Raw genomic sequence first — 12,613 nt, 5'->3', positions numbered from 1 at the left:
TCATACAGACGGCATCATACAGACGGCATCATACAGACGGCATCATACAGACGGCATCATACAGACGGCATCATACAGACGGCGAGGGCGTTGGCGGTCAGGTTAAAATGCTGCTTCACTTACTGTACAGCTACCACAGTTTGGCTTGTTCTTTTTCGGAGTGACTTGCGAGTTACTGAGCTACTACTGAACAAGAAAGTCTTTCAGGTGGCTTGGTATTTATTTGTTAGCAGCTGGCTATAATCAATTCAGTGAAGACTTGTTTCTTACAGACCCCTGACTAATTCTTTCTGTAGGCATAAACCATAACCGCACGCTCTCGTTTCACCAGCAGCACCAGCCTAACCTGGGGCGAGAAGCAGCTTTCCGTTGGATTTCCACACCTGCAGCACACAAACCACCCATCCCCGGATGCCCTTCCAGGAATCCCGAGCTGCACAGCTCCTTTACAGGAGGCACTTCAGGCTCTCAAATAAATGCAGAGCCCACGGGTTTTGTCATGACCCCGGGATCCCGGTGCTGCCTAGTGCTCCAGTGCAGCTGCAGACCAGTCTCCTTTCCACTCCATAACCTCAGCTTGCCAAACTAACGCCATTAACCCCCTAAAGGAGTTAAAACCTCTGCTTACAAGCATCTGGGAAATGCCAAGGGTGTCAGTGCGGGCAGCTGTGGTGCTTTGCTGTCCCTTCTGCACCCAGAAGCTGGCAAGGAGAGGGTGTTTAATGGCCACAGCGTCGTCTCCAGCGTCTCCTGCTTCGCTCTCCCCTAACTCACCCGTTCGTTCCGCACTGCTCAACTTGAAAAGGAAGTATTTTTTCCCCCTTTGGGAAAGCTCCAGAAGAGCGTGGCTGCGACACACATCAATTACATTTCAAGCTGCTCAAGAGCACAATAGGCAGTGCCTTTTAATCGTTACAAAATGCCACCCCCCGGGTCCACAAATGCCAATAAGCAATTCGTTGAAAATACTGGGTTTTGGAACAAGAGACAGAGCTGCTCGTGTTACCAGACAGACAGTGAGCTGGAAGCCAGTTGCCAGGCGCAGAACAATCTTCCCTTGCTTTGCCATTGTGGCTCAGGCTGTGGTGTGTCCCAAGAAATCTTGTATGCCTCGGGAATTCGAGTTCCCCATTTTAACGGGAAATCTCACAAGACGTAATCATCTTGCACGATACAAGAAAGCACTCTGTTAACATATCTTGTAGCTATATAACTCCTCTCAAAATAAATATCCATACACAGATGTCAGTAGAGAGAAAACCACTTTCCCTGGGAAGACACAGCCAAGCCTGAGGTTGACTCAGCTGCCTCTTGCTGATCTAAGAATTAAAAAAATCGTACCTAGCTAAAAGGGGCAGAACACAGAAAAATCGGTTTGCGTCTGGCCGGGTATCCCTGCTGCTCCCCGAACTGCCGCAGGCTCGGTCGGTGCATGGGATGCTCAAGGACCCTGGCTTATCACCACACCTGCAACGACTCTCGGTATTTCTGGAGCCGTAATGAACCTGTTATCTTGCCGTTTGCCTCTGATCACAACCGAGAAGCCCTTTTAGTGCAAGCGCTGTTCAGATCAGCTTGCTTACAGCTCTACTCTTAGAGAGCACCGGAGCGTCGAGCGCATGTACCCAATGCATCAAGGCTTGCTTCAGCGAACAGCCAGAGCTCACCACTGCCTGGTCGTTACAGGTAAGTTATGTCCTCCTCTCGCAGAGAGGTAACGTTCCAGATGTCCTTTCAAGATAAATGTGTAGAAGTGGCCCTTCAGGATATGGTTTAGTGGGCTTGGTGGTGTTGGGTTGATGGTTGGAGTTGATGATCTTAAAGGTCTTTTCCAACCTTAATGATTCTGTGAAGATACCTGCTCCCACCTGAAGCTTTCTCTGTTTCTCTTCAACCTTTTATCTTGAGCAACTCCCACACTGCTGACCTGTCGCGTGCTTGTGCGGCTCGGGCGCAGAGCCCCATGTTCCAGTAAAGCTCTGCAGTGAAGCCTTGCCCAGGCACAGGGCCACGCCATCACGCTCTCCGGGCACCACATCTCAGTCAAATTAAGTTTCTTGATTTCCCCCTCATTAATGGAACAAAACGTACACGCGATGTGGGGGCAGAGAAGGTCATCTATCCTTCAGGGCTGAGCCAGAGCGCTCGGGGGACAGCGATGGCCTCCGGGCTCGTCTCACAGCAGCGCTGGAGCAGGAACACCCCCTCGCCCCAGCATCCAGCAACGCCGTGGTTAGGAGCAGGCACGCTGCTTCTTTCAGGGGAAAAAGTCCTGCCCTTCCTACCCACAGCATGCAGACCTCTCCCCATGCCCAGAAGAGCTGCCCTCCTGCAACCAGGTCCGTGTTTTAGATTTAAAAAAAAAAAAAAAAAGCGCAATATTCACTTCTCTCAAAATCGGTCGCAATTTTACAAAGGCATGAACACGGTGGTGCCTCCCAGTTCCTTGGGTTTTATGGCATCTTCTGCTCAAAACGTTTCCAAACTGATAAGGTGAGGAAAAAACCAGGCCTCCCAAGCTCCACAAAATTAAACACACTTCCCTTTTCCACAGCCCCATTGATAAGGAGGAAGAAAACTGATTTTTTTTTTTTTTCCCCCCTCCTTTTTCTTCCCCCTATTCTCCGCCCGCTCTGGAAAGCCCCAGCTGTCCCAAGGCAGCTAAGCACGGCCAGGGAAGGCGGCCCCGGCGAGGGGCTCTCCGGCGCACCTCCCCGCCGCGGTGCCGCAGCCCGGCCGCCCCCGCAGCCCGGCCGGGCCCTCGACGTGCCAGAGGGTGGGTTTTAGGACAGGGCACGGCCGCAGCAAGCCGGAGGGTGGTCACGCAGTCGTACCAAAATAGCAGCATAAACTGGAAACGTGCACATCAAATAGGACGATGCGGGCAGAGAAATAGCAGGAAGACGAGGCAGCAGCTGCGTGGCCCCGGCTTCCCAAGCCAAGCCGGCGATTAAAGCACACTGACTGCTTGCTTTGGCTTGATAAGAGGAGGCACATCGGAAAACGCTTCCTGACCGAGCAAGGGGCCTTCGGAAGGGGTCTGGGAGACACAAAGCAGCGCCGGGGAAAAACGAACTTCAAAGCTGCTTGCTCACGTGCTCCAGTACAACCTGAGAAACAGAAACGGGAGCCTTTAACAGCAGCAGCAGGTCATGTCTCACGCTTTTAATTATAAAAAAAAAAAGTACTTGGCGTGTTTCCAAGTGGCCTTCGCTCTTGTGTCACACAGTGTCCAGCGCCGTGGAAAGGCTACACGAAACAAAGGAACCACCTTTCCAAATACAGCTGGGAGTATCGCCACGAGCATCCCCGCTTAACTCAGGAGGGAGCGGGCTGCCGAGCACGACGCTCCCCGCGCAGCAAGACCAGGAAAGCCCCAGTCGCGACGCGTGCGATGCCCTTTTCAAACCAAGTGCTATTGCATACGCGCTTAGACTTTGTGCTGCGCTGATAAACTGCCCTGTGACCCGAACAACACACCTGCTAAAGTCGGTGAGAGCCACCAGCATCGCTTAGATTGCGGTGCTCTACCTCTGCCGAAATCTCTGCGATGCGTCTCAAGAGGCGGCAGCCACCTTCAGGGCGACTTTTGGAAATGTTTGTCTTCCAAAATACTATTTTATTACCAAAAACGCGAGGCAGGAAAGCTCTTTCCACACCCATGGCTATGTTAGGCTGTGGCTTTGATGGGTCACCGTTCTCAGATTTCCCGAGCTGCAGACAAGTCACCCCAAGAAGAAACCCAAAACGTAAGCCGCGACAGTCGGACGTTCCTTCAGACACGCAGAGAACACCTCCCCTTCCTCAGACGCAGCCAGGGCACCATCGTGCAACGGCAAAAAGCTGCCTGCAAGGGGCCAGGCCGCAGCCCCCGCTGAGGGGGGTTCTCGTAATGCCTCCCCATGGGGGCAAACATCTCCCCATCTATTTCAAAGGGGAGCGAGACAGTCAGGCAGGCAGGGAGACCCGGCGGGCTTCGCTCTCGCGTTTTTAGCAGCGCAGCAACAAAAGGGGAGTCTGAGCACGCATTGTTCAGCTGAAAGGCGTGGGCCACATCCACAGCGCAAGAATGCTCAGAAGGGTTTGAGACACTGCGGGCCATTCACAGCGCCAGATACAAACCCTCCTTGAGCACAAAGAGGGGAGAAAAAAAAAAAAAAATTAAATCAATCATGAAGCCCACAAAAGCTAATTTCCTAACATAAATAGACTGCTGATGATGCGCCTCCAGCCGCTGCCGCGCACCGGGTGAGCGGTGCGTCGGCTCGGGCAGCCATTGCCCCGGCTCCGCGCGGAGCTGAAGCGGGTCAGCCCCACGCTGGGGCGGCACGCAGCTCCGAGGGCAGAGCACGACCCGGGCTGTGCCTGCAGGCAACGCAGGAGCAGCTGGGATCAACCGTCCAAGAGGGAGGGCAGGAAGAGGGAAGCAAACAGACCAGCAGGAGTGCTCCTCATTCCAGCAGGCTTGAGCAGACTGTTAGCAGAGCTGCTCCCAAACGGCCAGGAAAGAGAAAATTCTAGGAATCCCTAGTACTTGGATGGTGAAAAGCCAAATAAAATAAGAGATTGTTTCGCAAGGAAAAAGAAATCCTTTTTGCTCATCCCATTAGTTGCAGAGTTCAAAGAGGCACGAGGCTGATACAGCATCATCCAGCTGTGTGATGGGCTTGGAACTAACGGTTTGAATCGCAACAAGCATTTCTGAGATTCCCACCGAGACATGGCGTCACTTTTGGGATAGCCACTGTCTCAGGAGACCAGGGCCAGATCCTCTCCAGACCTCAGCCTGCACAACCGCCCATTCCGCTTATAAAGAAACCTTTCTCTCACTCCTAGGAGAGGGGTATCAACCCACGGAGACTCCCAGCACCCGCGTCCCCCAGCCCTCTGCGGCAGCCCCACGACCGCCCACCCTGCGGCGAGGGCCGAGCAATGCTTCTCCGTACAGCTCCACGGAGCGGCTCACGCTTGCCTAGACCCGCGGGGGGCTCAAAGGGCAAGGCTAGGGAAGGCGGCAGCCAGCACAGGGAAGCGCGAGAGGAGTATACAGAGGTCCCAGCATTAGCAACAACATCGTTTTCCAGCCCAGAGCACCCTCTGGCATGCAGCATCCTGGCGGTTTGAGGGAAGCTGGCTATTCCCAAAGCACTGATTCTCTTCTTCCCCCACGCTAAATGCCCCAAAAGACACCCCGTGTTTTCCTACAAGTCACTTTTTTGGATGTTGCTGTTGCCATGTTATTGCCATAGCTGCTCTGTGACCGCAGGTAGGGAGGAGGATAGACCACAAGCCCGAGAGTGCCAGGGAGGTGTCTCGGAGCCGTGGTCCAAGCTAAAAGAGGTAGGACGATGCCGGTCCCCAGGCTCCTGCCATGGAGGGCACATCAAAGGCAGTGCCGCTCGCTCGTGCTCCCGGGCAGGAGCCGATCCTGCTCCCGTCCGCCTCCCCAGCCAAGCTGTCAGCGCATCGGCCAATCCTCTTGCATTCCTCCCATCAACTCATTGTTTTAATCCTTTAAACTATTTTATTAAGTCACCCCACTTCACCCACTCAGCGACGTCTCCCAGAGACAGGCCAGAGAAACAAGTGGAAACTCTCCACTGGCGCCACTGGAAAAGGAAGGTGAATAATAAGTTTCAAGGATTCAGAAAGCAGCTTCCAAGCGGCATGTGCGAAGGTCAGCCAGGACACGGACAACAGCATAGGAAGCACGACTGAGAACCCTGCAGGCAGCGGCGGCACAGCAGCCCGAAAAATAGCTTAGCCGCTGGGTTTCAGAACGACTCCAAAAAAGGCAGCAGAGACCAGGGAGTACTTGACACATTGGTAATGCGTAAAAATAAAATAAAATAAATCTAGACGGATCATGCGGGGTAAAAGCAGAGCAAGAAAAGTTCTAGCTCAACCCCAACACCCCCTCTAGTGTTTAGCTGGACCGCAGCTTGCCTTCCCAGCTCCCCAAGGGTATGCAGCCAGCACCCCACAGGGACAAGGCGCACCCCAGAAATTAGGAGACTGCCAGCCAGCGGCAAAGCTACTTCAAGACAGAAAAGTGTTGGTAAAAACCTCAGAATCATCCTTCTCTTTCTCCTCTGCTCCAAACCTATCTTTTACAAGCAGAATTGGTATTGCAGAGAGAAGCAGACATCTGTAACCCAAAAAGTTTTACAGGGCTGGGAGGGAGATGCCCACACGCGAGCAGCCGTCTCCGCAGGGATTCCAGTGTTGGACCTGACCGTTTGGATGGCAGACAGGGCAAACAAGCAACCTGGCAGCTTTCCGGAAAATCTGGAAAGGACATTTTGTCCCGTTCCCTGCATTTCTGGATGCCTTGGCCTCCGACGCTAAGCCCCAGAGGTTTTCTGCCCAGCGGTCAGCAGCACGCTGCCACAGGTCCCCCAGCAGCTGCCTTCACTGGCGATCCCTGCAGCAAGGATGTCTTCAAGCAACACTGGTGAGCCGGTGTGCTTTTGGCAGGTTCGTCAGCGGGGCAAGTCCCTCTGCACAGGGTCTCTGTGCTAGTGAGATGAGTGTCAGGCACAGAGCTCGGGTCTTACAACAAGTGCTATGCCAGTACTGGGACGTTGGGGAGAGGTTGGTGCAATGAGCAACACCTTGAAGGTACTGACACAGCAACGGGGAGGACTAGATGAGGGAGGTACGAACACGCAGCCACCGGCCGCTCTGCAGGCACGGTTTACGTTCCCGCTCCTGTCCCAGGAACCCACCTCTCTTGTGGCAAAAGATAAGCCTTCGCACCGGCTGCACGGCGAGGACATCTGCGCGCACGAGCGGCCCCGGTAAAGCCGTTAACCGCTGCGGGTTCACACCCTGGTTGCGGACGTTCACACCTCACGCTATGGAGAGCTGACGCAGATCTGCCGGGTTGCACAAGCTCAACACCGCTGACTTCTCCCTGCACTGCAATTCTACAACTTCCAGAGAGGGAAGGCAAGCTCTGCAGAGAAGAGTCCTTCTAGATAAACCTAGGACTAGTCCTAGTCTAGACAAACCTAAACAACTAACAGATGCAGTTCGCATCCCAATCCCTTCAAGGCTGGTCTGATTTTTGGCTTATTTTGCTTTCTGATTTTTTGTGTAGCAGAACGCTTCTGCATCAGGGATTCAAATGCTGCAGAGGGATGTGCAAATGTTTGGGAAATAAAAAACTCAACGCGCCCTTCATTAAAAGTAAAGCCATGCCTGTGAAGGTGTTCTGCCCATTTCACAGTCTCCAGAAACATATTAAAAGCACTTGTCAGGCAGACCACAGCTCTGATTTCCATGAGAAATCCCTGACTCACAGATCTTGGCAAATGATTATCAAAGATTAAGGTATTTAAAAATCAAGAGGCATTTGGAATCAAAATATTTTTCTGACCCAGCTCTTTAACACCTAAATAAACAGTAACCACACTGGCCCTTTAGAGAAAAAAAACCCTTCAGTGCAAAGCCAGTACCTTTGATAACAGGGACAGTGGTTTGGCAGGTTTTTTTGCCAAACTGCTGAGGTTTCATGGAAAATAAGTAAAAAATTGAATTAAAAAAACCCAACAACATTTATATACAATTACGAAAAGGTCTGATGACCACAGCTTCACACTGGCAGGCCTCCTGCTATTACTCTCTCTACATCCAAGTAAACTCCTCGCATTGCTCAAGTCAGCAAGAGTTTCCTGGACAGGCCAGATCTTAAATAAGCGTCAAATAAGTGCATGCTTCCTCGGCTCCGTGGTCTTTGAACGTCCCCACACAACCCACCACAAAATGTAAAGGCCTAATTATATCTCCATTGGCTTCCACAGCCACACCTACGGGCCAGAACGTTACCGAGGGTCAAGAGCCTGTGAATTTGCCTCCCCATTGTATGGGGCACGCTAAGGCAGGATGCTGCAGCCCCGCCAGGATGTGATTCAGCGTCCTGTTTTGAACAGTTAATAAAGTCAGCAACTTCTGCCCCACCATCTCCTACCAAATAACTGGGAGACAATAAATACTGCAGCGAGCAGCACTTGTCAAGGATGTAATGAGCCGCTGTCCCCACATATAAATCCTCAAGACAGCTGCCCCGGCGTACCCCCAGCCCCGTGCACCTTCCCAGCACCATAAACGCGGCCGCTCAGAGCTGCGGATACAAGCCATTGACTCAACGCTGCCCCCAGCAAAACATGCCCATAAATGCCTAAAAAAGTTAAAGATCGAGGTGTTAATAAATACTTTTCAGTGCATTAAAATATAATAGACAATAAAGTCTAGCGCATAAACATCCCCAGCTGTGGCGGGCACCCAGCGCCGCGCCGACGGAGAGCCACGCGGCTGCACGGAGAGGAGCATGAGCAGCGGGCTGGAGTTGCACGCACTCTCCGAGTTCTCGTACTGAAGAGGCCAGCCGTAGCGCCAGCGAGGAATCTGCTTTATTACAGTGATTTTAACCAAACAGCCTCCTTATCACGAGCCCTCTGGCATGTGCCAGCCGGGATGATGCTCTGTAAAGGGTTTGTCTGCAGCAATTACTCCTCCTGATGATCTGAGCTGCAAAAAAAGCTTTCATCAACCCGAGGGCTCCATGTAACTCCTGCGGCGAACGCAAAACCAAGTCAAACCAAAGCCCAGCGTTAACTCCACCACCTTCAAAAGAGAAAATTACTTCATTAAACTACAACAAAAAAGCAGTAACTAAAGGAACTGTAGAGCTGGTTATCAAACCAGCGTGGCGGAGCATGGTCGTTCCTGACCAGGTAATCACGCAAAACACAAGGGCGAGTAAGTGAGGTGGAAAGCAAGGGGGACGTGGTGCCTCCCACCCATCATTTTGCCAACAGCCGTAGGTTCCTCAGAGCTCAAAAGCCACACGACTCCTACAGCTAAAAGGTTTCAACGCTGAATAAAAGCGAACCGACGTAACACCTAGAGCGTTTCAGAAGATGCGGAAATAACATCATCTGCCAGGCTGCGGACGGGGGAAAGGGAACGTTTGGCAACTTGGCGAGGCACACAGGATGGTATCGGCAAAGAGAGGAAGACCCCCAGTCTCCTCTTCTTCCTCTACCACTTCTGTGTTCAGCAGGACACCGGGTGCCCCAGGCAGCGCGCTCAACGCAGGGTCCCCACACGCGGCTGCGGCCCTGCAGCACAGCAGCGTACGCCGTTAAAAGACTCTGCAAACATATACAAGCCCAGTCCTGAAAACCTTTCGCTCCCACAGCTGCTCTTGCCAGCTCTCAAACTGGGTTTAGTGGTGCCAAACAAGAACAGCTCTTTCCGTAACGATCAGAGGCTGGAGACAACTAACTCCCAGGCCCTTCTGCAGCTCTTCAACCTCCATCTCCCTGCAGAAGGTGCCTGAAAACACTCACCCAGCCCTGTTTCTGACCGCATTCAGATTGCGATTGGAAAGCCAGTAATGGCAAAGATTACAGAATGACTGGCTAAACAAACTTACTTGTCTTTGTAATTAAAACCAGTGATTATCTTGCTGCATTTGCCAAGTGCATCTGAGAAACAGCCAACACTCGCAACACAAGGCTTTGTAAAACATCTCCTTTGAGCTCGTGCTAGAGAGCCAACCGACAGCGAGTGATGAAAGTCAGTCGGGTCACACCAAAAAGCGGCATAGGAAAAACTGCACATACCCCATTCCCCCAGAGCAGTCTGCTTGAAAAGAGCTCAGCTCTGCTCTCGGTCTCCCCCGCGCTCGGTATCATCTTCTCTGAGGTTACTCTGAGCTAAAAGAGCACGATGGGTCTCTGCGATAAGGCGGCAGGCACTGTGTACGCAAGGCTCGCCTTGAATTCGGTGGACCCTAATCTCGTAAAGCTCAAGGCTGCGCTTAACTCTAAGCTAATGCATACTCCCGTGGACTTGACGTAACCGTGCCAGCAGTTTTATTAAGGTTTGGGTGAGATGTCTCAAGGTCCTGTGTGTGTGCTGCATGATTAGGGGAAAAAAAAGAGATCAAGCCACAACATCCCATGGCTGATTGGCATCCAGGAAGGAGGATTTCAGCGGACGCAGGTTATGCAGAGTCAGACATGCAAGCTTTCGTGTGCAGCAGCTGCGCCGAGCCCGACCAGGCTGTTAGATCCGAGTCTGTGCTCTTACTTTTTCTTCTGCTATGAATCTTTACCCACTGAGGAGCAAAATGGACTCCTGGCTGTCTGCTGGAATCAGTGTGGATGTTACCTCATCGAGGCTGCTGCAAAATTTTTGGAAAGGTAGAGAAAAGGAAGACTTTGAAGCAGATTAAAGTCTAAGAAAATGCAGATAGAAACAATATCTTTCAAAGAAAAGCTGAACCTAGAACATGTTCCCTTGATCTATTTTAGGGTAGAAACTATTTCAGGAAGAAAACAGAAAGAAAAGCGTTTTGGAATGACAGAAACCATAAGGAAGGTCTGCTGCTCTTAGACCAGAGAGCAGCCAGACACGCATCTGGTTATGAAACAGTGATGCAGACCTGTTCCTCCTCAGATAGCTCACGGAACCAGACCCGAGTGCGCAGTCATGAATGAAAATCCTGGAATTTTTTTGAATGAATGAAAATAATCTGTTCAGCAAGCAGATGAGTAAGTTATGTCAGAAATGCGTACTAGCACATTCATCCTGTATCGACGGAACGCAGTTTGAGCTGGCAGCAAGATGGGGTCTTCTTTCCAACAACCCTTCCTTTCCCTAACCATTAGGACCTTTGAGGTCTGCAAAGTCAGGGGCTGGACTGCTGACCCCTGCACACAGGACACGTGTGACAAAGCACAGCTGTCACCTAAGTCTCCACCAAGGCTAGACCAGGATTTAAAGTCACAAATATCAGCACAGCCCATTCCTGCAGGGTTGTTTTGGTTTTTTTTCCCCAGAGATGACCTGAACTTGGCTGTTGGAGAAGCAGCACAATGAAGTTGAACAATTCTGCCACCCCATGGGCACTGGGTAAAGTCTCGGTGAACTGATCCGGAGCAGGTGCCGGCAGGATCTACCCACCTCCTCGCGAGAGGAGCTTCACTTATCATCTGTGCTGTGTCCACACATTTTCTTCGATCCTTGACAGTCTTTCCTCCTGAGTACAGCAAAGGCTCTGCACAAGAGCCATCCTATTCTTGAGGTCTGTCTAGTGATTTAATTACCAGATTCTTATCCTTAAAATTGTGTACAGAAGAGCAGCCCCAAGAGACTGAAGGACAGAGGAAGCTCTTGGGATCTCGGTATCCAAAGTCAGTGCTGCGGCATTTTTAACCGGCCAGTAGAAAAGTATCAGCTTTTAAGCCCAGTCTCACTACGTCCACCCCCACGTTTGCTGTGGTCAGTGACGGATGCACATGCCTGGCTTGCAAAAAGGCCAGAGAGACAGACCAAAGGTAGGCACAAAACCAATGAGCTCCCAGCGATTTATCTGTACGTTATCATTGAGTTCATTTGTGAAAGAGGACAAAGCTGTATTTCGTCTTTCAGCACAAGAAGAGACTATCATCTGCTTGGTTAAGTGTTGCTATTTAATACTACGTGGGGAAAAAGCATAAGAATTAAGGATCCGTTGCTATTCACGACTTCAGCAGGTTCCTGCTTGAGCCTTGAATTGTACAATAAGCCCACAACCAAACTGGGAGCAGAACCAGGAATCCTGAATTTTGCTTTAACTGATACAAAATGCCTTCTCCAGAAAATAAGCTAACGAGAGACATTACAGACTGCCATTAAATGCCCATACCCGGGAGAACGCACAGCAACCAAACATGCAACGCTTCTGCCCCGCGTGCACGCAAGCAGGACAGCTACCGAACACCAGTCTTTCCAGACGGGCTGCAGCCATGACAAATCATCCCTGGGATGCAGGAATGTCGAGGCCTGACATTTTCCTACTCTTGTAAAGGGCCAACTTTGCTTTTCTGCTCTCTTGACTTCACTTGCAGGGTAAAGATGGTCTCTACCCTAACACACATTTGCTTCTCCCAAAACCACAAGGTTAACCAGACTTCAAATCAACTCCACTTTGTCCTAGTCTCCATCCATCAGACTGCGACAGAAAACCCACTGCCACCAGTGTCTCTCAGTTTTATATCTCCGCAACGGTAGGTCACAAAGCATAAAATGGGATGGAAACAACACGATCGAACCCTAAGCAGCAGCATGAGTGGCTTTGCTTTTACCTGAAACTAGGATAATTAAAGCAGAAAGTAATAACAAGGAGAAGAGACCAAGCCTGCTGAACCACTATTGTGCTTTTACGCTTTCTCTCTTGGATTGTGGTTTACAGGTTAGAGGGTAAAAGCTGTCTGCAAGAGCTGGGTTTAGAGTGAACAATCCACATAATTAGTCAGAGCCCCATTACGCCAGGGTCCCACCAAGCTAGCTTTATCATTACTACTTCTGATCTCTGCACAACGTCAGCAAGAAAAGCCTTTCTCTTCTCCAGCAGGATATCTCAGCCCTCTCCTCCCCCTCACATGAAGAAAGCGACTCTACACAACCCCAATAGCAAAGGGGTCAAATTCCTGATGGTTAGTACCCAGGAATAAGCAGAGGTCTCTCCCCTACCCACCCCAGCAGTGTCCCTCCCTTCTTCCCAGACCCCCAATCGCAGAGCAGCAGCAGGCAGAGATGCTGTGATACCAGTTAAGTG

At 51.2% G+C, this 12,613-nt stretch overlaps 1 protein-coding gene across 1 annotated transcript in view; it reads right to left on the bottom strand.

Annotated features, from left to right (window-relative positions):
* Positions 1–12,613, bottom strand: part of SSH1 (slingshot protein phosphatase 1) — a gene marked incomplete at its 5' end in the record, with an annotated part of 36,715 nt that overhangs the window by 19,231 nt on the left and 4,871 nt on the right. The window lies entirely within an intron of this gene.

This window comes from Phaethon aethereus, assembly GCF_964289735.1.
Source record: "Phaethon aethereus genome assembly, chromosome: 17".
Classification (NCBI taxonomy): domain Eukaryota; kingdom Metazoa; phylum Chordata; class Aves; order Phaethontiformes; family Phaethontidae; genus Phaethon; species Phaethon aethereus.
The sequence above is the reverse complement of the archived record's forward strand: the minus strand, read 5'-3'. Positions and strand labels throughout refer to the sequence as shown.